General features: G+C 38.2%; 1 protein-coding gene and 1 long non-coding RNA gene across 2 annotated transcripts in view; one reads left to right on the top strand and one right to left on the bottom strand.

Annotated features, from left to right (window-relative positions):
• The window catches only part of ntm (neurotrimin), a 547770-nt gene that overhangs the window by 327872 nt on the left and 194281 nt on the right, over window positions 1-25617 (bottom strand). The window lies entirely within an intron of this gene.
• On the top strand, window positions 22202-24548 carry LOC121654110. The gene is made up of 2 exons (XR_006012906.1): window positions 22202-22739; window positions 24288-24548. It is a non-coding gene; the product is annotated as an uncharacterized LOC121654110 (long non-coding RNA).

Here is a 25617-nt window from a genome sequence, read left to right as displayed (position 1 = left end):
TTTGAATTGTGTTGTAATCTACTAGATTTCTAAATTTCAGTATGTGTAACTGAATGAATAGTGGATTTGTTGGTTCACAAAACTTTTTTTTTTTTTTTTTTTTTTTACAAATTATACGAATGGCCTTTTTTTGCAGTAAGAAAACTGAATTTATGTTTGTGTGATAAGTGTTTCCCCAAATCCCTACACATGTCAGGATTGTGTTTTACTGTTATGTTGTCATATATTCTTTTTGTACCTTGTAAGTCAGAGATCCCACTGGGCATGGTGGTGTTAATTGGAGATTCTCCTCACCTGGCAGTAATGGGAGATGCCACGCACCTGCTGCTGTCTGGCCTTACCAGCCTATTTAAGAGCCAGTCTGCAGTCTACTCGTTGCCAGATCGTTGCCTTACCTAGTGGTACAACACCGGCCATTAAGAGATTTATTGACTGTTGTATGCAGTGTCGTTCGTAACAGTTTTTTGTCTTGTTTCCCTACCCTACAGTGGAATGCTGTTTTCTCCAGTTGGAAGGACCTACCACAAGCTCTTCATTCTGGCCTGCTGCCCTGCAACCACCCTCTGCCTCAGTGACTTTCAAGGACTCTGTGACAACCCAAAATAAACTTGTTACTGCTTAACTAACTCCACCATCTGCTCCATCCTGGTTCCTGCCTGTCTTCCCACAAACCTTAACAACACAATAGGTCATATATGAAACAATCAATGAATTATATAGAATAAAAAGTGATTTCTGACACAGACAATCCTTTACTTTATACAGTATTGCTATAGATTTTGACATCTTGGTTTTAACATAATTTATATGTGATTTCCAGTTTAGATTATGGTCTACAATAACACCTAAAAACTTAATTTCTGTAACTATGTCAATTTCATGATTTATTATTTTAATTTTTTCGTAACTATTTGATGTACGTTTTGCAAATATAATACATTTTGTTTTCCCAAAGTGAATAGATAATTTGTTGACAACAAACCATTGGTAAATAAACTCAAACTCATTTTTCACTGTGTCTAAAAGCTGCACTTTAATAACTTGGAAACAAGACACAAATCATTTATAAACAGTATAAACAATAAAGGGCCTAGTACAGAGCCCTGTGGTACCCCACCTGTAATAACTCAGAATCCATATTATTTACATGTACAAATTGATATTGGTTCTCTAAATAACTCCGTAACCATTCAAGTGTAACACCTCTGATTCCATACACACAAAAAAATGTTGGGTTATTTTTTTAACCCAACAGCTGGGTTGAGACTGTTAGGTAGTTTAATTGGGTTGTTTTCATTAAGTTGGGTAATCTAAGAACCCAACTTGCCGGGTTATTGTTGTTGGTAGTTGAGTTATTAGCTGTTGGGTTGAATTTCCCATTATACTGTGTTGGGTCATTTGGGACTACCAAACATGTTGGGTCGATGTTCGCGCATGCGCGACAAACAGTACCGTTACCCCACCGGTTGCAGCCGTTTGGCCAGAGTCCTGGGTGAAGGGAAGGAGAAGCCCGAGAATATCTTACCGGAGCGACACTACTTTACACAGCGAGGTTTGTTACATTTTCACTATTGTTTCATGTATATTAATCATATGTATAAAGTTTATTTTAGTAACCGTGTATATTTGTAATATGAACGTCTGTAGCAGTGATTGTTAGCTCTCGGTCATTTGTAGTTAGCGATAGCTTGTGAGAAACGTTTTTTAACGGTTAGCACGCGCCGCATTAGCCAGCTTGAGTTTGCCAGAGGCAAACGGAAACTTTCTAATTTGCTCAAGTCGAAGTTAAAGACCGTAGAGAAGTTAAATGATAATTTCTTTTTTTTTTTAAACCTGGGGTCTGTTGTCATCCTTCCTTTCATACATGTGAACGTGATGAGCAGCCTAGCTCAAGTATTGGGAAACTCGCTCTGCATCTCAGTTCGCCCTAAAACATGCTTGTTTTCCACACTGAAGTGCTCTGATGGTCTCAACGAGTGTCCGACAACGTACTAGAGAGGGGAAATGAATGAGTTGCCCAATACTTATCATAAGCTGGCCTGCTAGCTGCGTGCCCAGCTAAACAGTGGAGCGATCTTGAACATTCCTTACCTCATCACGTTCACATTTATGAAATGACAGCTGACAACAGACCCCCAGGTTAAAAAAAAAGCGAGATTCTGCTTTAATTGGCTTTATGCACAGCTCTGCTACTTCCTGAACTCATAGCAGCCTCTTTGTGTTCCGTCTTTAATTACTGGACGAACTGATCAATCCAAGTGTGCCCATCGTCAGTAACGGCAATGGCAACGGCCAGTCACACCTGGATTAATCAGGTTGACTGTAATGAAAGACGGGAAACAAAGGAGCTACCTTAAGTTCAGTAAGTAGTTTCAACATTTTTACAACATTGAAAATACCTTTTTGGTTTAACGTTACTGAATGAGTAATTTATGATACGTTTGTTTTATTTTAATTCTTTGTGTGTGTTTTGCAGCTTGATTCTCATGGATGACTTTGTCAAGTCCAAGTTAGTTGAGTGGCAGCTTCCACATCTTATTGACAGGTTTAGTGGTAAGTCAATGTTAGTTGTTTCCATGTCACATTATTTTATTATTAGTAACGTGGTAGCTACTACTATTATAAATAAATTGGGATAATTATTTACTGAGCCTTATCTGCTAAAGGACCACTTTTTTCCCATATTAATTTTAAGGAAGAAAATATTTTGATTGTTGTACCCGATAGATACGCTATCAACCTCAGTGAAATTAAGTTGTCAGCTCCTCGTTTTTTTTCTTTGCCTCTGTGTGCATAATGTCTGTTTTTTATGGTTGGTTAAATTTCAAAATTATAACTACTGATGGAAAAATACCTTGAAGCTAAATCTGGGATGTTTACAACAATTTTGTCCCTTAAATTTGAACATTTTACAATATTTCTACTGCAGTGAAATGTGTACAATAAAACAGAATGTCTGTAACACCTGCAGGTGCCATGGCCATATCATAACAGGTCCATATTAGATAATGAAACCAGGTGCAAGGCATGAATAGCAAGGAACACACAAGCATTAAAAATATTATGGTGTGTTGATTTTGTTTTTTTCTGTGTTTCAGAAGAGGCAATTGATGAAGAGAGCTTTGGCTACCTTGATCTTCCAACCATCGCCACCTTAATTCCCAGAATAGGCGACAGGCTCAAGTTCATTAAAAAACATAATGAATTTGTAAGTTATGCAGTTGAATGAACATAGTCACCACATCCTAAATCAAGACAAAGTGATCAACACAAAACTTTACTCTTTCGACCGCTTTTCTTTTTAGAGTATATACAAACCATGGGATTCAATTGCTTTAGATGTAAAGCTCGAATTCCTGGGGATGTGAGAAGTCTTTTTATTCATTTACGTGCCGTGCATCATGTTAGTCATGCTGCAAACTACTTTCAGTGTTGTGAACATGGCTGTGGAAGAACATTTAGCTACATACGATCATTTAGAAGACACTTACAGCAGCATGAAAATGTTGAGGATGTGCCTCCTGTACTTGCTCAAGATCCTGTCCAGCCAGAATTCATTAATGCTGAAGACCAGTCGGCAGAGGAAGTTGAAGAGTGGGATGAGATTGAGCCAGAGGATATTACAAATCGAGTAGCCACATTCCTGGCTCATTTGAAGTCTGTTCCTTCACAAACCTGGTCCGGCATTCGTTTCTTTGTTGAACAGACCTCTAGTTTAGTTTCTGACATTGTGGGAGGGCTACAATCAAAGACCATGGCAATTTTCAGTCGTTTAGGACATGATCAAAGACTAGAGGTACAACAACTCATGGTGGAGTTCCAAAGCTGTGCTGAGCTCTTCCGAGATTTGGAAACTGAATATAAACAAAAGCAATATTTTGTGAAATCTGGAGGGTTCATTGAACCTGTACAGGAAACTTTTTCTGGGGATTCTTATGTCCAGCAGAGGGACTCTGCCACTGGCACTGTCAAACAAGTCGCAGTTCTCGACTCTTTTCAACGTATTCCTCTTAAATTTCTTTTGGAAAAGGTCCTTCAAATGCCTGGCGTCTTACAGAAAATCATTGATTGGCAGCAAAGAACAGATGGTGGAGTTCTTAAGGATGTCTTTGATGGGGAGTACTGCAAAACACATCCGCTCTTCCTGAAAGAGACTTCTATCCCACTTCTTCTTTACAATGATGACTGTGAAACAGTCAACCCCCTTGGATCGAAGACTGGAACACACAAGCTAGGGTTTATTTACCTTCAAATCAAGAGCCTACCACCAGATCTGCTGTCCAGTTTAAGGTCACACTTCCTGCTTGCAGTGTACAAGTCAGATGATGCCAAAACATATGGCCTTGATGTTGTTCTGCGCCCCATTGTTGAAGAGCTGCAGTTGCTAGAGAAAGAAGGCCTCCCTCTTCAGATCCCTACATTTCAAGGTGTTGTGAAGTTCTCTGTTCTGCAAGTAGTTGGGGACAATTTGGGCTTAAATGCAATCCTTGGTTACTCTGAAAGTTTCGCAGCTAACCATATGTGCCGGTGGTGCAAAGTGCATAAACGAGTCTCGGCGCAGCAAACATTGGAAGATCCAGCACAACTGCGTAATGCTCACACCCATCAGGCAGATCTGCAACTTGCAAGCATTTCAGACACAGGGTTGAAGAGAAACAGTGAGTTAAATAACCTCTCTTTCTATCATATCACTGACAATGTGGCACCAGACATTATGCACGACATTTTAGAAGGAGTTGGTCCTTACGAGATAAAACTTGTTTTGAGCTCTCTGATTGAGCAAAAACATGTCACACTTGACCAGATAAACTACAGGATCACAAGCTTCGATTACGGCTTTTGTGACAAGGCTAACAAGCCCTCTGTCATTACCAAAAATGACTTGAGAAACCCTGAAACATCTATGCGACAGTCAGCAGCTCAAATGTGGTGCCTTATTAGGCTACTCCCAACCATGATAGGTGACCTGATCCCTGAGGGAAACAAAGAATGGGAACTTCTCCTCTTGTTGCTGCTGTGCATGGAGTTCATTTTCTCTCCCTCTATTACTGTCGCTGGAACACTGTTTTTGGCCAAGATCATTGAGGAGCATCACTCCCTCTTCCTTGAACTTTTTCCAACTTTACACTTGTGTCCCAAGCACCACTTCATGGTTCATTATCCAAGAGCTATCAGAAAACTAGGACCCTTGGTGCATTTTTGGTCAATGCGGTTTGAAGCAAAACACAACTTCTTTAAAAATGTCAGTCACATCACATGCAATTTTCGCAATATTTGTAAGACAATGGCTTATCGCCATCAGATGCAACTTTGTTACAACTTGCGCTCTGGCACTGTGTTCAGTCAGAATACAGAGGTTGGCCCAGGGCAAAGCTTCTTTCTTTCAACCATTGATGGATATAAAGAAATCCAAAAAGATCTTTCAGATTTCCCTGCCTTCAGTGAGATTCTTGTGCCATCTTGGGTCACCTTCAAGGGCACAAAATACAGACCAGGCATGACGTTGTTCCTCTCTTATGACCCTGATGGTGAACCCCAGTTTGGCCTCATTAAGTCCATCATACTTCTTGATCTGATGACAAACACTCCAACAATCAAGTTTGTTGTACAGAGTTGGGAAACACAAGGGTTTGAAAGACATTTTCATGCCTACAGTGTGATCCAGACGCAAACTTTGGCAGCTGTTGATCCAAGCAAACTGGTTGACCATCATCCATTACATGCTGTAAAACCATACAAAGAACATTCTGACTATTTATACATTTCTCTTCGCTACAGAGTATTCTAGGGGGTGGAGTCAGTGGGGGTGGTTTCAGATCTGCCCTGATGCTTTAATGCTAGTTATATTTAACTCTGGGCCATCTTCCAGTTTTTTTCCACTTATTTTGATACCCTGCAGGACCACACAATTTGCTTATTACTGCAGAATCATTTTACTAGATTTGATTAGGGATGTAGTAGGCTGCATAGAAGTTAAAATGTTCAAGCTTTATCAACTAATAAGTTCAGCTTAAAGCTACGAAGAACTGCCCTGTACAGGTTGGGCAAATGGTGTGCTCACAAGCCACACCCCCAGGACCCCAATTGCCACCTTCATCCAATGACCTCCAAGAAATGACTGCACCTGCACCCACAGAGATGACTGCAAATTCAACCCCTGAGATGATTGCACCTCCAAGCACAATTGTGCTTCAGACAGTTCCAACATTTGTAAGTAATCTCTAAATAAATTACCTTTGTGTTGGTGTCCTCTTTAGCACTGAAGCTGGACAATAGCGATGCATTTAGTATATTTGCCTACTTTGTCCGTATTCTTTCAGGATATCCGCACTATCCTTTCAGACGTTGTTGAGGGCAGGGCCATTGTTCAAAGCCTGGACACGGACCAGTTGATAACAATTAAACAGAGGCGTGCCATGGTCAGAATTTTGGTGTCCCACCTTATTGAAAAGTGTGGAGAAACGTGAGTAAAATCTGATGAAAGTTGTTGTGGGTTTTTTATGTTTCTATCCTGACCTTGAGACGTCATATGTTTGATTCCTGACCAAATAATACCATAGACTTTTAAAAAGGGTACCTGATATGTCCCTGCTCTTGTTCAGAATAAATGGCAGGATTTTTAGATAAAGTACATACAGAGGAAATCAGCCCCTGGCCAAAGATCGCAATATTTGATCGTGATTGAGGAAGAGAATCTGTGAATGCAATGCTGTAGGTATAGTTTGAGAAATGGTAAACCACTATACCAATGAAATTATTTTTTTCAGAAAGTTGATTATAAAAAAGTGAAGCTCAATATGATAAATCATTAACCATTTTAGATAATGCTAGTTGTCTTATCACTGTAAATGGAATTTCACTACATTTATAAGTGACAAAAAGCAAATAATTTAGTTTTTCACAGTGTGACAACTTATATTATTTGTATATGTTTGCCATTTTCAGACCATCAGCTGTGACAAAAACTGCCATGAGTTCAGCTTTGATCAATTCCTTCCCCTGCTTAAAAGATGCAAGTACCAGTGGTTTTGTGAGTATTTTGTGTGGCGTTAAACCAAATGCATCCTAAAAGATTAAGATTTTTGTAATTTAAATTAAATGTCAGAGTCAAGAAGATGTTTAGGCTTACGGACTTAAATGTTTATTTTTATCTTGTAAGGATACGTGGTACACCCATGGGCGCTCTAAGTACCCAGCCACTGGGTTTCTGGAGGAGAGGCTCAGGAACATAAGAAAGCGACTGCGGAGCTCGGGCGGGCCCAGGCCACAGATGTCTCTGCCTCCCTCTGTGCCAAGGACAACAGTAATACCAGGTAATACAATGTCTTTGCCTGATTTTTCATGTAAGATGTGTGTTGAAGTGTGAAGGTATTGTCTGTGACATCACATTGATGATGCAGCTTGTAGTGCTGCATCGTCCTGTCTGTGCAGGAGTCAGAGATAATATTCTGATAGTTGTATTTTCTGTGAAACCATCTTATTGGACATGTTTTAAATCTTCTTGTGCAGGCCACCCAAGTTAAGTCTATTTAGGGGAAATGCTTAACATCACCGGGGATGCATTGTATAATTAAACATAAATGTTAACAGTGTGAATTTTATGTTTTACAGCCCCCGCCATTCCGGAGGAGCGGGCGGTGCAGTGTGCGGAGTGGCTAAAAAATAACACCCAGCCAATCACCCAGGTGAATGAGTACATGAGAGATACTTGCAGCTTCAGGGCAGCCTGGATAAGGGCCGACCATTCAAAGACTGTCGATGAGGTTCTGGCTCAGTTCCCCAGACTTCTGACCCCAGGCATGGTATGTCAAAACTCAGAGGGAGCGACACTTGTGCCCACTAAGCTTTCAACAGTTATTTATAAAATCTTGTAAACACCTTATATCATTTTCATCTCTCCTCACGTGTTTTTTTTGTTTGTATTCAAACTGCCATTTATTCATTTAAAGTATGTACGAAGCAGCCTACCACTTCTCTGAAGTAGACGAGCTAGTCTCTATTTATTCCTGTGAACAATTTCTAATGTATTGTCACAAGAGTAAAGTTATGAATTCAAAAATGCCTAAAGCTTGGCATTGCCTAAATTTTACTTTCATTAACTAAGCATTTTTTTAAATTTTAAAGCACAGCCATTGTAGTTTTTGTTGTTATTGTTCTTCTTTTTTTTAAATCAGCCAAAATGAGTCTATTTTTTTGTCCTCTTTAACAGTTGTTTCATTTTTGGTCAGGAAAATTTTCTTTTTTGTTTTGGACAAGAAATGTGGGTATACTGACATATTGTTTAAATGACTTTGTTTTTCAATGTCACCATCTTGTAGATTGCGCAGGACTTTGCGATCCTTCATGGTGAGGCTGCCCCAAAGTTCTTTGAGAAGTGGGTTCCTCTTTATGCCGACAAAATAATAAATCTTGCCAAACGCGAAGGGAAATTCACCGACGTGGATGAACGGAGAACTCAGGGTAATTTTATATGTTGTGCAAATATCAGATTTCATACCATGATTTTCTTGTAACCTAATGATACTTAAAAGAACAGAAATTACTTCAGCATTGTTACGGCCCCTGGCCTTTTGGATTGGCCTCCAGCCTGTCACTCCAGACTTGGATATGCAAATGCTGCTGAGCCAGTGCTGCTTCGGGATTGGCTGTGGACCAGAAGCTGCAGTTCCTCCCCTTCGCCTCACCGATTGGTCGCTACTGCTCCCGCTCATCCCAGCTGGAAATCATTGAGAGATGCCTCGCCCTTAAATAGGAGGACCTGTCATTATTCATGGCAGCTGTGTCACTAGGACGCAGTTCGCCTCGTGTTGGGTTCTCTGAATAGTTTGTACGTTGTGTGGTTTCTTGAGCTGTTTGTATGGGTTATGTGTCTGAGGACACTTGGTGGCTCTTGAACCTTTAGAATTCTGACTGGACTGTTCAACAGACGGATTGCAATTTCAGTAATTATAGTGATTGAGTGTTTGGGAGTTTTCTCATTAGGAGAAACTCCCCTCCTTTTGTTATTTAGGATTATTTGTTAAGTTATATGGATTTTTGTTTGACTCTATAGTTTCTTGTTTGGTTAAGTTTCCTTTGTGTTTTTTGTAAGCGAGTTATTTGCCGCCGGTTAGCGTGCGTTTTCCTTTTATAGGTCATCTTTTGTTTATTATTGTTGTAAGTTACCTGATAAGGACACTTTAAGTTTTTGTAAATATAGAACATTTGTGTAAATAAATTATTGTTATTTCTGATAACACCGGCTTGTTGTGTTACTCAACCCCTTCCACCCCTAGACCAGAAGGGGTCCGTAACAAGCATACCTTGTTTCACGGGTGCGTCGGAGTGAGGTGCCACCTATACTGAATCAAAAGTAGACATAATTTTTACTCCCTTCAGTTGATTGTCATGATGACACTTCCCTGTTTTATCATATTTAAATAACTTGTACGTAGTTATTTATTTTTCCATTTCTCTGCTTTTGTATTTTCTTCCATTTTTAATTTTAATGTATGTGTACAAAGAAGTAGCCATTGGAATCAGCTGAACTGATCCCATTGGCTGTATTCATTGTACTGTACTGTGTGTGTGTGTGTGTGAAAGTTGCCCGTGTAAACTGCAGAAGAAAGGAAAAAGAGAGGGGGATGCTCAGATGATTGTTGCAAGTTAGCTTGATGGGATTTTATTTTATTTATAGATGGATATGAATGGCAATTGCTGCCAATTTGGAGGCATTTTGACTTTATTTTTAATTGTATTTTGTTCTCCTATAGAGGTCGCAGCCCTGGCACTGCTGCCAACATTGCTCCCTCCACCAGTGTACAAAAAAGGCAGACGACTGGTCCGGGCCAGCATTGAAGAATCGAGGAGAGCATTCATGGATGTGCAGCCTGTAAGTAAATCACCTTTGAGCATAAATCAAAACATAAATACATTTAAAAACAACCACCGTTGTTTAAAAAATTGAAGAGAAACATTCAGTTTTATATAGCAAAGGCCCGGTGAAAATGTTACATCCTTGGAATGAGTCTCAGTGCAACATTAGAAAATGTTACCTAATTTCACAAAGCACAATTCTTAAAAGTTAAACTCACAGAAGACTGCACATGCCAGATGATTTCATTATTAAAGACACTACGACAAACATATTTTTGCTTATTAAATAAGTCGTGTGGATGAGTCTCTGTTATCCACACTTATCAAAGTGCCTTGTGAAAGTATTGATACCCCTTGAACTTATCCGCCCCTTGTCACGTTACACCCAAGTTTCCTGTATTTTGTTTTATTCGCGCTTCATGTCAGGATGTCTGCCAAGTCTGTCAAGTTTATTTCAGAGTTTAGAGGAGATGAACAGTCACTTAAACCAAATATGTACTAACTGCTTGATGCTAGAGTAATTATGTTAAAAGGAGTGGGATCATCAGATCGTTTTCCCTTCTTTCTTGCTTCTTTTATATATAAACATGAGATCGTTTTTTTCCACAATAATATAAAACACAACTCCTTCATACTCCCAGTTAAAATAAGTAAAGCTAAACAAGCTAACTAACCTGAACACCATCATGTTGAGCTGATTCCAGCCAGGTGAGCTTACCTTTGCAGTGACTACGTGTTGTCCCGTCCCGCGGTGGACATGTGGACAGATCTGCATCCAGCCTTCATCAAGTGTCCATGAGCTTTACACATTTATAGTTTCTGAACTCTCCACATGTGTAAAGCGCTGGTTCCATACACAGTTTGTTCTGTCCAGCCATGAGGTGGAGGCAGTCATGTGGAGTCCGAGCTGCAGTCTCAGTCCGACCTCTCTGTGTTTCTGACTGACTGCAGTTTAGCCGAATCCCGATCCCTGGCCTCTCTGATAAGTTTGTCCCTGTACAGTATCCTCCCATCCTTCCTTTCCTCTGCAGATTGGCAGCTGAGTACAGTTAAAACGGTTAAAAAACTCACTAACTAATCAATCCTCCAGCTCAGTTTTGTTTACATCTGCGGCGCGGCCACTATGGTGCTGAGGCTGTGACCGCTAGCTAAAACACGCAGCTGATCAAGCTGGATCGTATTTATCTAAGCATCCATCTATTCATCCATGTTGAAAGCCAGCCAAGATTATGTATATGAATTAAATGTACTTACCAAAATAAAATGAAGGTTGAACTTTTACAGAAAGCATATTTCACACTTTGAAATAACTGAAGAAAATCCAGATGACCCAGCTTTCCACAGCACTTAAACGCACCATCTACGCAGAAATCTTTCTAGCTTGCAGACGTGTGAAAAGAGTCTCACTACCACTCAAGCGCATTTAAACCAGTTTGTGTGTAAATAGAGGTTTGTTTATGTGCATCAGGGGATTCGTGCACACGTATTTAAGGATTTGAAAATGCGTAAGAGCCTTTTTGAACACACAGCCACTGGGTTTGAGAGGTGGAAGGTAAAATATTTGTGTGTAAAATATTAATCTGTGTGCATTTTTGTAATTTGTGAATGTGTAAATATATTTTGTGTGTATAATTTGTTAGTATTTGTGAATGCATTTGAACACGCATTTGCAAGTACTTAAATTTACACACAAAATGGTTTACACAGTTTACAAATCATGTATTGCACACACACAATTCAAATGAGACCATTTTCTCTCCATGTTACCTTGTGTTTGTTGATCACTGACAACCCCAATAAAAAAATATTTTAGTTTGTGAACAGACAAAAATGCAGTGTATAGATTTACAAAGCTGGAGATGCCCCAGAATACTTGTGATGTAACTTCAGTGGAAGGGGTTTCATCAAAGTTTGTGAAGGAATGGGTTGAAAGAGCTTGAGTTGTTTGTTGCTTTGTCCCTGTAGAGATATTTACCTACTTTCATTTCTCATCATAGGTCGGAATCAACATGGTTGAATACTTGGACCAGGCAAAAACATCAAGATCCTGCCCCTATGTCCTCCTGCTGGACAGCGGGACGCAGTATTCCCAAGCGTTCTCGGTTATCTTGGGGAGGACAATTGAGGCAGAAACAGCTCTTGCAGCAGTCGATACCTGTTTCAAAAGTTTTTATGTACTGGACTTGCACTACCCAAAAGAGTGCACGCCAACATGGCAGTTCCTCCAAATGGAGATTTTTGAAATGGAGGGAACTGTTTCGCCAGCAGTAGGCTTTCTCAGGAGCCAGCTGCAAACACTGGCCTCCACTTAGGACAAAACACCCCTTTTTTTCTGGAGATATTGTGTTTAGATAGTATAGTTTTTTTGTTCTGAAAAGATTAAGTACCTGTTCCCCTGTTTTTAGATAGAAATTACTTAGTGTTATGATAAGATATATGTGTATTACAATTTAAGATATTTATAAGAAAATATCCAATGTTTTAAAATATTTAATGTTAATAAGTTTGTGGTATTTATTGGGTTAAGTATTCACTGTTCTCTATTTTAATAGAAAATTTTGTTGCTTAAAATATTTTGTGGACTCTAAAGTTTAATAAAAAAAAAATGAATTTTTTGTGTCAATATATTTAATCAATATATAATGACCATAATATTTAATTATATTGATTAGAAATTGGCAACCCAAATGATTGGGTAGAAAGAACCCAGCAGTAAAGTCAAATTGACCCTATGGTTGGGTTATTAGAACAACCCAACTGTTGGTTTAGGGAAACCAACTCAACTTGTTGGGTCAAAATAACCCAGCATGTGTTCTGTCCAATATTTAACCAGTGTTGGGTTAAAAAATAACCCATTTTGGGTTGTTTTTAACCCAACATTTTTTAGTGTGTAGCCATGTAATTTATCAAGAAGTAAATTATGATCAACCGTATCAAACGCCTTCTGCAAATCCAAAAATACACCAACTGTATATTCTCTTCTATATATTATTTTCTTCTTCTGTATATTCCCTGAGGGCTCTCCGAAGGGATTAATAAAGTATTTCTATTCTATTCTATCAATTGCATCTGTTATCTGTTCAATAAATTTCATTAACGCCAGTGAAGTGTTCCAATTTTTTTCTAAAACCATGTTGTTGTTCACACAGTAAACTGTACTTATCAACGAAGTCATTAAGTCTTATGGAAAATATTTTTTCCAGTATTTTAGAAAATTGAGGTAACAAGGATATGGGTCTATAATTCAGCAGCAAATGTTTATCACCAGTTTTATATAAGGGAATGACTTTTGCTATTTTCATTTTTTCTGGGAATTTCCCAGCAGTTAGTGACAGGAACATACTGTGATCATTCCAATCTGCTGATTTTTTATTCTTGAATTTATCAACAATATTAATAATTTCCTGCTTATCAGTTTGTTTGATGAACATTGAGTTTTCATTCCTGCTAACTATGTTTTTAACCACATCAGCATTGGCTGGAGCTTCAGTGGAGTCAGATATCTCTTTACCAATATTAACAAAATATTCATTAAATTTGTTAGAAATCATACTACTTTCAGTTATGACATCATTTCCAGAATATAAATAAGGGATAGAATTACAATTTGATTCACCATTTGTTGGAATATCTTTTAACACCTTCCATGTATTATTCATATTGTTTGTTATTTTCTAATAATTTACTGTAATACTTTTTTGTTTCATATCTTAATATACTTGTGAGTTGGTTTTATATTTCTGGTACTTGTTTTCAGCCTCCACTGTTCTTTGTTTGAGAAACATTTTATACAATGAATTTTTCTTTTTACAAGCAATCTTTACACCATTGGTCAACCAAGGCTTGTCTCTGTGTTTGGTTTTACCCATTTTAATCAACAAAGGGCAATTTGTATTATATAAATTGGATAATATGGATATAAAGTCCTCATATGCATTGTCAATGTTATCAACATAAATTTTACCCCAATCTTGAGTTTCCAAACCATTTTTAAGTTGGTTTATAGAAGTTTCTGTTACATTACTGGTAAAATACATTGAGTCTGTTTCAGGTGTTTGTTTTCAGCAAACATCTGCAGAAATAAAAACTGGCAGATGATCACTCAATCATTTATGATGAGACCAGCTGTTATATTCCTCCCAATAACGTTTGTGAAGATATTGTCAATAAGTGTAGTAGAATGTGTAGTTATCCTACTAGGGTACGTTATGGAGGGCTACAGTACCATACAAAACATAGAATTAATAAACTCAGTTATTTGTATTTGATCATGAGGATTTAAAAGATCGATATTAAAAGTCTCCACAAATGAAAAATAACTTATTACTGATTGAACTGAATATTTCAGACAATTTCTCTTTAAATATTTCAATGTTTGTACCTGGAGCCCTATAAACACAACTTATAATGATGTTTTTTTGTGTTTTTAGTAGCTATTTTCACAGTAACACATTCCATTACATTTTCAATTTCAAAAGACATATTTTCTAGGATTTGACTCTGATAACTTGACCTAATATACAAAGCAACCCCACCGCCTCTCTTCTTGGACCTATTGGTGGTATACAGATCATAACCACTCATTTGCACCATGTTAACTTGATCATCATTTAACCATGTTTCAGAAACTGCAACAGCAGAAAATTTTGTTCTATATTGTTGCAAACAGTTTTGGATTTTTAAAAAAAAATTGTAATAAGACTTCTACTTTTGAAATGTATCATTGATAGTGTTTGTTCAGGAATATTTTTACTTGGTCACCATTATAGTACTGGCTATCATGTTTTATGTTGTAAAAAAAAAATGGTTTTCAGGATCAATGTCATTTTCTGTACTGTTTGGTCTGTGCTCTGTGTATTCAAATCCTTTAAAACGTAAATCATTTTCCATAATGTCACTTTCATGATCAATTATACTATGCTCTATAGCTGTGTTGGTTGTAATCATTCTGTCATTCATCATACACAATAAACCCTTTACAGGACACCATCCTGACTGGTTAGATAACCAGTTTCATGTAGAAGGTTATCACTGGTATTTTTCCAGTCCTGTTATCTCTCTGATGACTAGAATCTTTGCCTGCTCTGGAGCCCCATTCAGTGTAATGTATACCTTAAAATCTGAAGTCTATGTTGACTGCATTTTTTTCTGTTTTCTCATTAGCCGTGCCTGTCTTGCGATGTCTGTATTTTTTTTTATGAGGTGTTCATTAACATAAACATTAGTTCCTTTCAGCTTTCTTCCCTGTTTGAGCGCTTTTTTTTTTTTGTTTGTTTGTTTTCTGTTAGTGAAGCGGCTAATGATAGCTGGTTTTTCATTTTTGTTTTTTTCTTGGAAGAGGGTAACATGCCTCTATATCCTTACTTTCCACCTTTATGCCCTTGCTGTCAAAGTAGGCAATAACTTGTTGTTCTAAAGAGAGTTGTTCTTGCTCTGGTGGGTCCCCAGTTTCCGTTGCAGTTACCCTTGCATATGACCGGTGTGTGGTTTCCAGACCACTGATTATCACATAATTTATTCCGGAGTACTGTTCCAGTTCTGACACTCAAAATTCCAGGAAGGCAATTTTTTTATCCTTTTCATCATTTTGGCTTTTCAGGTCTTTTATTTCTCCCATTTGATTCATAATCACTTTTTGTTGTTTTGAAATTGTTGATATTTCTTGAGACATAGAGTTATGAGACTTTTTTATTTCTTCAATTTCCTCATCAGTGACATTTCTTTTAGGTGGCATATTGAAAACAAACTCACCAGTGGTACAGGAGACCAGGTGGCTGTAAGCTGATGTAAACCTAGCCTAATGGCTAATACCCATTAGTCTCAGCCAGGCTCCTCTTGGTGGACCCAGTGGCTAGTGGTGGTACCTGGGCCTGATGGCTGCTGATCCCTCCTGGGACTGTTGGCTGCTGGTAGCTCCCAGGCCTGGTGGCTGCTGATCCCTCCTGGGCCTGGTGACTGCTGGTAGCTCCTGGGCCTGGTGGTTGCTTATCCCTCCTGAGACTGTTGGCTGCTGGTAGCTACCAGGCCTCCAACTTCTGAACCAGGAAATCAGGTCACCAAATCTGAACCTTTTGAAACTATCCTCTTAGTTTCCTCTCAAAACCTGAAGTCCCCTCCATGTGTAGCAGGTTAAGTAGTGCTTCAGGAACTGGACATCCATGGCAATAACCATTAACTGAAACCAGTAATAGTCCCAGTGATTTGTTTTCAATAATTTTCAATTGATTTCAATCTTTCTAGTGTTCCTGAATGTGCTATTGTTAGTTTATCTTCTTAATAAGCACAATTTATGCTCATCTGGAGAATTTTCTAGTTGAAAATGCTTTGATGTGTTTTCATAAGGTAACTGAGAGATGCAAGACTTGAAGGAGCCCAACAAAGTGAGCTAAAGCTTGATTTTTGCTTCCATGCTAGATCAGCATACAGCCAAGTGCATAGACAGGCATGTATCATAGCAATGCTGGACCCTGATGTGCACATCCACAGAAGTCAGAGCCATCACTGGCTGTGCATAAAGTGCATTTGCAGAGGGCCTTGCACTTCATGGGGCCCCACATTTAGCCGACTCTCATCACATCTTAATGTGAGGATGTAAACAAACCCGATATCGTTCATAAAATTAGGATAATTAAATGATTATTTTAAAAAGCCCCTCTAATTTTCCTCATAACATTTCTCTCTCCCTAACTTTGACATTCTCTCAAGATCCATCACTGACTGTAACAGTAACCATGGTAACCAAGCTACTCAAAGCTGAAACCTATTAACCAACATTTGTGCATCTCAGACCATGTGGCATTGCTTTTTTCTCAGTTTAAAGACCCTGCATTAAATTTAAATCTTAGAATTTAAGCTGAGTTTGGCCTGTAAGGATGAAGATATTCACTTTTTTTTTCTTTGAAATACAATACAGAGCATAGGCAGTGTTTATCATGTATGTTTGTCATGAAGAACCCAAATGCAGGAAAAGTAGACGGACAGTTTACAGAACTGAAGACTTAAATGACACAAACCAAAGATGCTACTGCGGCAAAGGAATCCAAAAACTGAACTCCAAACACACTGGTGTATAGCAGCTATGAAAGACCTTAAAAAGTAAAATGAAATCCAAGGAATAGAAATACTGATGGATATAACAAGTAATGCACAGCAGGCTTGGCAATTAGCCACAGAAACCAGGTGTGACTCAAGGGAAGGAAGCAAAACTGACAGCACTGAGCAAAGGAAGCACAAAACTGATGAGAGTATATTAAACACGGCAAAAGTGAAATAACTGAACAGAGACGGGAGCAAGGTGAGAGTTGATCACTGAACAAAACCCAGTCTGAATAAACTAGACTGAATTAATACAAAATAATGAATTCATGAAACCAAAAAAAAACATCTTTTTAAGGAAATTAAAACAGAAACTCAAAGACTGATGCGGTATAATTTACTGACAGGCTATAAATGCAACCAAGTCATAATGATAAGTCTGAATTCAAGCTTTAGACTTGCGACACTCAGCATGTCAAAGCAACATGTAATGAGAGAATGTAATTGAGAGCAAAGTTGTAGTAGGATTTGCTTTTATTTAGCTAATTTACGCTGTTGACTTCTTTTTTTTTTTTTAAACAATTGTGTGATAAAAGGGGAAAACCGCATTTTATTATTTACATTGTTGATGTTTTATATTGTTTACACACAAAAAAGCCTAAATTCTTAAGTCTCAGTTCTGCCATTTAGTTTGTTAATAAAAATGTTTTATTTGACAAAAATTATTTTATTCTGATCATATATTATCATTAAAGGCAAAATCATTAAATGATAGGGAAATTTCAACCAAAAAGTATCTATATTGGTGATACTTGCCCTGGATTTACTTAGGCCCAGCTTCATTTTCAAAACACATGACGATTTAAAGTTCACCTTAAAGTAACCGATAGACTCAAAATTGTCGTTCCTTTGCAACAGGAATTTGCTGTGGGCGGGTTTCTGCTAAAATTATCGTCAGACCACAGACGTCTTTGTGACGGTGCATTAGCTGCCTGGATTACTGGTTTTAAACACAGGGACGACCGGTAACTGGAGGGCAGTCACGTGGCAATACCAATTTATTGATCCCTCATTTTAATCATCAATCATCATTCTAACAGGTAAAGTTTATTTTCATGTATAGATCATGCCGTCTATACGGGAGGCTAGAACATGTTTTCCTCTCAGTTTAGCTGAAAACTAAATAAATATTTAAACCAAGTAAAAAAATAAAAACAAATAAAGTATTTTCAAAAATGTCATTTCAGCTATTACTAATCTGCAAAAGTAAAAGTGTAAGGTATCATTGTGGGAAATTCTGCTCCCATATGCTTACCCTAATTACACTCAGTCAACTTAAGTACACACATATTTTCAACATTCTACCCTCCAAAGTTTGTATAACTTATTTGTTTATTTTTTATTTATTTGAAGTATTTGACAGGAACATTGCATTTTTACAAAGTCACAAAACTTTGCCATGCAGAGTTTTTAGCCAAAGCTAGTTCTCAACTCTTGTCCCTGGTTGGGCCTTTCTACAGTACACTACATTAAGATTAGTATTACTAACAACTAAATTAAAATAAAGCATATCCACTAGATATATTTTATTAAAACTAACAGATGATCCTGTGATTTTCTACATAATGAACTGTACTGAAATCAGCAGAACATGTTACTGTGACTCATTCACAGACGTGCGTTCCAGCAAATGCCCTGAATCTCTGTGCAGGGCATTGTTCTCCAACTCCTGATAGAAAACTCAGTATGTGTTGATGGAAAATAGAAATAACAGACTGATCAGCTTTATATGCTGTATTTAGAAGGAATGGTCTTTTTCTCACTTATAATACATGAATACAAGTTTCTGTCATCACTGTGTCAAGCTTGTCCACATTGTTAGCACATCAGTGTGAGTAATAGCTGTTCTTTTGTTGTTAAACACTCACAAATATGATTTTACACACAGATCCATCTCTTCTGTCAGCCTTATTGTCTGTATGCAGCAGTTTAAGTTAAATTAACTGTTCAATGATACGCTAAGTTAATTAGCTCTCCTCATAATCTTCTATAGGCTTTCAGCTTAGTTGTCATATTTATTCTCGACCCATTGGTCAAATACAGACATTTTTCACCTGATTAAATAGCTTATTAAACTGTGACTAAAACAAATGGTAAACAGCATCTTTAAAAAAAAAAAAACTATATAAGGATAAAAAAGGATATCCCAAAACTGGTTACATGTTTCTGCTCTCACATCAGAAATCCTAGTTTCTTCTTTTAAGCTTATAAAAGACGGTATTGTCATTTTTGGAAAGCTAAAGAATACAAAAATAAATTTCTGTTGGCATTTAACGTTGCAGCAGCTGGTGCATCCAGGCGTCAACGCCAAAGGACACCTTGTGTATTTATAAGATTTCACAGGCTAAGAAAAAAGAAATTTAGTATAGCTGGTTATAAAGTTCTGACTGACCATTGAGAAAGATTAAAACGTGTAATATTGTGTAATGTTGCAAGAGCTTATTTGGAATAAAAGTATTTCTAGAATTTTTTTGTAATATTTAAAAAGAAGATACGTAGTAAATATAAACAACTAAAGCCGCCTAAAATATCACAACCCTGTCTCTTTGTTTGGGTCCAGCAAGGTTCAAACCTCACATTCAAGAGCTGTTCAGCTGGTAATCTTATGTCACTATATCAACTTAGAGTACAATCACCCAGCCTCTAAATCTTTATCTACACCTGCAACCTGCTACAACCAGAAGTCACATCTTTATCTTTTGTTTACAGCCTACACTCATCAGCTGCTCTCAAGAAGAACTTCAACAACAATTATTTGCCAACTTTTAATCAGAAGTGATTCTGTCAAAAGTAGGAAAATAAAATGCAAGCTAGGTTCCCATTAGCTTGTTTGAAGCAAATAAATAAATAAGTAGCATCAGCAGAGGGTGGTGGTTTAAAATGTGTTTTCAGTAGCTGTAATTCAGTATAAGAAATAGTTAAAAATAGAAACAACCTTACTGTTTGTGAAAATCTGAAGTTGATATCCACAAAAAGAAAATAGGGAGTTACAGTGCATTGATTTTTGGGAATATCTGGAATATTTGAGCAAGTCTGATTGATTCATTTGAGTTTATTTAGTTGGAAACGGTTAATTAGTTACATAATTCCAATTTTTTCCAGGTTAAACGTGATTGGCCAAAGTCATTTTCATTATTACACACCTGTGGCTCACACCAACCTAAAAAATGACCACACAGTTGCATCAACCCTCTTCCATTAGGCATTCAAATAAAGCCAACAACAAGGGTAGATCTTAATAAAATGTTCATATAACTAAAACACAGTCATTTATATTCAAAATTAATGAGATAAATTGCAGCTGGAGGGCTTTTATTTCTTTTTTCTAAATCCACCACAAGATTACAGCAAAACTAGAAGGTGACACTACCCACAGCCTTTTTTTTTGTTTTTTCCAGAAGCAGATGAGGTAATCCGTCTTCACAGCATATCAAATCTATACCTCAGAAAGAAAAGAACTGGTGCTGCTGTTTCTCCATACCTGCAGGTGTAATACTGTTCACCAATCTACACTTCGACACTTTGTTCCCCCAAGAGTCATGGCTGTATGACACCTGGTGTGCCATCGTTAAACTGAAGGCTTCATGTATGTTCTTCTTTACAGGTTATTCTTTCTGTCACATAGTTTTCATTCTCATGGAGCAGAAACAGTGAGTTGAAAATGAATGAGCTCCCTCTTCCAGGCAGAATACATCAACACTTTAATCCAATTTTTTGAATTCCTTCAGGAGCCCAGATTTTATTGCAAGGAAGAATTGTTGGGGAAAAATATATAGGTAAAATATTTTCTGCAACAGTAAGAAAATTGCACTGAAAACAAAGTTATTTTGTGCCCAGCATGCAAGTGTCTTTTTAAGAAGCTATAAAATATAAGTTAACAGTCAACAGGGAATGGGGAGGTCGATCTATATTAGCCAGGAGGTGCTGGAAAAACAACTTGACATTTATGTATCCAAATTAGCTGACTTCTCAGCTCTGTTAGTCACATTAATATTTACGCATTTCCTGAACAGCCTGAATTCTTCTAATTCATCATTTCTGTGCTATAACACAGATGAGACTAGATTCAAACATGCACAAAACTGTGACAAACAAAAGGAAACCAACATAATGAATGTTGTGTTGCTCAGAAACAGATTGCGTCTCAAAGATTGATTCTATTGTAAGGACATCTTGAGGTTCAAGGGCCATGTACTCACATTAGACACTAAAAGTCCTTAATGAATGAAGTTATTCATTTGAACAGCACAAGTAAAGACTGAAAAGATGTCATTATCCAACAATTTTAGATTAAATAATGAGGAACTGACTTTACCAGTTTGGTTTACAATTCTAATTTCTGTACTTGAACCAGAAATTCAAACTTCACATTTGCATGGAGGCTCAAACCTAATTCCAACCTTGAGTCCCTGACCACAAAGAGTTTAGGTGATCTGCTTCAGTTGTTTATCATTTGGACTTTTTTTCCACAATGAACCCGCATTGTGGGAGTCCAAAACTGTGGCTCATTAACAAAAGAGAATAGCTTTGCAAATGCCACCTTTCTCTGTTCTGTGTGTACAACCTAGACACATCTTTTTTTAATCGGTCCAGTTTAGCCAAATGCAACTAAACTTCCTGATTTTTTATTTTCTCCTTTCTGTAGAATTTATTTTTGTATATTTCATTCTCATTTATTTGCTCTGTTTTGCAAAATAATTTTCTTTATTAGATTATTTATATGTCTGTCAAGTATGTTTTGTCAGTCTTTTACTTTAATGGTTAAAACTATGGGCACTCGCATCCGATTGGCTGGGGGAAGTAGATCCCGCCTCCTTACATGGATGAGGCTGCAGCAGATCGAGTGAGGTTGAGCAAGCATATGCCCATTGCTGAGGAGAAAGTTGTCCAGAGGGAAATAGTGTGTCCTGTAACCGAGGATTTGGTTCAGGAGGAAAAGGGAACGAGCAAGACGACCAGGGATTGTTAAGTCCTGAGTTTTCTTACATCTCACCATCCTGGTGAGTTAAGTGAAAGTTAGCGCAGCTAGCTTAAGTAGCAAGAATGGCAGCCATGCTCCATTTCCCCTAGTGTCTGTGTTTGTATCACACATGCATGGACTAAGTTGTCAAAACAAAATGTTTTGGATTATTTAATTGTTATTTAATTAAGATTTTGAGAGTATCTTTTATGTTTAACACAACAGTGTAATGTTACAACTTAAGCAAAAGCTATTTATTATTTTCTTTTTCTCCCTGATGATTTAATAACACCGACCATGTCGGCGCCGACAGATGTTTACATGCGTTGTTCTAACTACCGTAATTCCTAGACCATTTGTGCTATAAAAATCATTCAAACAGTTCCTGAAAGTAGAGAGAATGGCCTTTGCACTCATATAAGGCTTATTACAGTAGGCTGCTGCAATCGCGAGATACGACAGGTCAAACACAGACGAGACTTTACTTTGCTGAGTCACACAGCGCAACAGCGGAAAAGAGCAGAAAGAGGACAAAAGAGGACAAAAGAGGACGAAACGAGTGGACTTTTGGAGAACTTTTTCAACAATAAGATCTTATTTGTGAGAGAAAATGTCAAGAAAATCATCTAGGGTTATAAAAACCCCCAAAAGGTTGATTGAGGACGATCGTGACCACAATGGCGCATTTTCATCCGAAGCAGAGTAAGTAATAAGTTGTGTACAAGCAATATGTCTTAGTAAACCTACAGTGGATGTTTATATGGCTAAAAGTGAAATTTTATGTCTTTATTACTTTTAGCATTCCTTCTGGTGATGGGCCACCCACACAGTCAGTACCAGGCAGCAGTTACAGTCGGGACCGTAGTAACTTTCTCTGCCGTGGTCCGGGCCACGGAGGTGCTGGTGATGCCTTTCGTTGTCGGTCACCATTACGTCCAACTACAAGTGGATGGAAAACGGAAGAAGACCCAGATGTAGTTCCTCCACCACTAAGGTTTACCCCAAAACGACATCCTGGTGTTCAACCCCCCCTAAATGTTGGTAAACCATCACCACTTGATATATTTTCACATTTTTTTGATTTGGAAGTCCTCAAAATCTTGTCTGCAAACACTAACAAGAATGCAGCTAAAAAATTGGATAAAGAAATGAAATTCACCTGGAGAGAAGTCACCACACAAGAAATGCAGAAGTACCTGGGCATGTTGCTGTATGTGGCAGTGATGAACCTTCCAAAGATTACAGACTTCTGGAGGAGAAAAACAAATTTTCATGTTTCCTTTCCCTCCACTGTTATGCCCAGAGATCGTTTCCTGGCAATTTCTGCTAATTTGCACATAAGTGATCCATCAGAAGATCCAAAAAATGACCAAAAAAGGGGCACAGAGGACTATGACCCACTCCATCGGGTCAGACCTCTCTTAGACATCATGAGGAACCGCTGCATGACCATTTACCATCCAAAACAGCACATTTCAGTTGAAGAGAGGATGGTTGCTACCAAGGCCAGGTTATCATTCAAGCAGTACATGAAGGCCAAACCCACCAAGTGGGGACTAAAATTTTTTGTGCTGGCTGATGTAAATGGTTACACGGTTGACTTCAAGCTCTACACAGGGAAATCTAAATTCACATCAGGGCAGGGGCTCTCCTATGATGTGGTGACATCCCTTGTCAGCAAAGCCTTCCTGGGGTCGGGCTACATCGTGTACTGTGACAACTTCTACACAAGCCCCCTCCTCTTCCGACACTTGGGCCAGCAGGGATTTGGGGCTTGTGGGACATACAGGCAGGGAAGAGTTGGTGTTCCATCCACTGAAGAAAATGCTTTAGATAAAAAGTCACCAAGAGGCTCAATTCGCTGGATCAGGGACAGTGATCTTTTATTTGTGAAGTGGATGGACACCAGAGAAGTCTCCATTTGTACCAACATCCACTCTGTGTACAGTGGGGAGACAGTGTTGAGCTGGCAGAAGACTGATGACGGGCATCAGAAGATCCCTGTCCCCAGACCTACGGCAGTAGGAGAATATAACAAATACATGGGAGGAGTGGACACATCGGATCAAATGCTGGGTACCAATTCAGTCCACCGCAAAACCAGAAGATGGTACATTACTGTTTTCCAGCATTTTCTGGACATTGCTGTAACTAACAGTTACATAATTCACAAAGAATTATGTGCCAGCCAGAAGCAGAAGCACATGAGTCGCCAGGACTTCCAGGAAGAGCTCTCCGCACAGCTTCTAGGAGTACCATTGGATGCCAAGCCTGAGGTGACCGCCTGTCATGACCACTTCCCTGTTCCTACAAGCAGTGGTCATGAAACATCACAGAGAGCCAGTATGGGGCGGCGACAATGTACTCTCTGCAAAAGGAGCACTCCCTGGCAGTGTGAGGAGTGCAATGTGGGCCTGTGTCTGCAGCTACAGAGGAACTGCTTCAGGGAGTACCACAAAGGCCAAAAAACGCCTGGACTTTCTTAAAGAAAATGGATTATAAAACAAAAACTTAAAGTCCAAGGCTCCCAAACTTTCTGGGGCAGATGTATAATAGTTGAACTTTCACATTTGACATGTGTAACCTTTTGTCTAATGGCATTCAGAGTTTCTCATTTCATAAAAACCTTGAAAATCTAGTTTCGTTTTTGTTTTTTTCCCTATTTGAATTCTTATTACACACTGACAATATGCAGTAATGTTAAACAACTGCCAGATATTGAAAGCAGAGGTAATCCTGGAAAAAGGTGTAAAAGCATTTATTTATAGCACATTTTCTGACACATTTACAGCCAAAACAACTAAATATATCCAGGCGGCCTGTTTGAGGCTTAGGTGTTAAAGGGTTAAGTGGTTAAATTTGATTGTAAATTGAGTTTTAATTCATGATTCAACAAGACTTGGAAGATACTTCTCTGATCAGAATTCACAAATGATGGTTAAAAACATTCCATTTGCACTGAGAAGATGAAAATTTACCAGACCATTGTGTTAAATGCAGTGTAGAAAAATTAAGGGTGCACCTGATATATATATATATATATATACATATATATATATATATGTATATATATTTCTTCTCTCTTGTCTGAGAGCAAGCTACTCGATAAGACATTGTTTTTTGACTTTTTGACTTGAGACACTTGAACAATTGACTTGACACCTCTGGGATATTCAAAGACAGTGCACACAGGTTATCTGTTTAAGCTCTTGATTGTTTTGCTGGCTATTGTCTGTTATTAGTGTTCTATTGTCTGTTGTTAGTCTTCTAATTGTTATTAATATGCAGCACTCTCTTCACGTCGTCTGTCTCCCGCCAGTTATTTACAAGTTGTTACATTGCCTCACAAATCTAGAGCTGGTCCACAGGAGGCTACATTGAGGCCCCAGTTACACCAGTCTTGCCTATTTATGCTCCCTTTACATACATTAATAGATACGTCCATGTCAAAGGTCACTGCCTTCACTCTTTCATGTTTTCCTTTCATAAGCATGATTGTTCGCCAATACAACCACCAGAGGACAGCGTTCACCTCAGAGCTCTGATGTCAATTTCAGATAATAGTAAACATGGCGATGGTGGAAGAGATAATGATAATGACCATTCTCAGAGAGAGACATAAAAGGAGGGCACGCAGTAGAAAGCACTAGTCTCTTCAGCCATTAAATCCACTGTGGTGGCAATGTCTTCTTTGTTTATTCCGCAGG

The sequence above is a fragment of the Melanotaenia boesemani genome, chromosome 15 (genome assembly GCF_017639745.1).
Source record: "Melanotaenia boesemani isolate fMelBoe1 chromosome 15, fMelBoe1.pri, whole genome shotgun sequence".
Classification (NCBI taxonomy): Eukaryota; Metazoa; Chordata; class Actinopteri; order Atheriniformes; family Melanotaeniidae; genus Melanotaenia; species Melanotaenia boesemani.
Note: the sequence above shows the minus strand (reverse complement) of the source record. Positions and strands in the feature narration are given on the sequence as shown.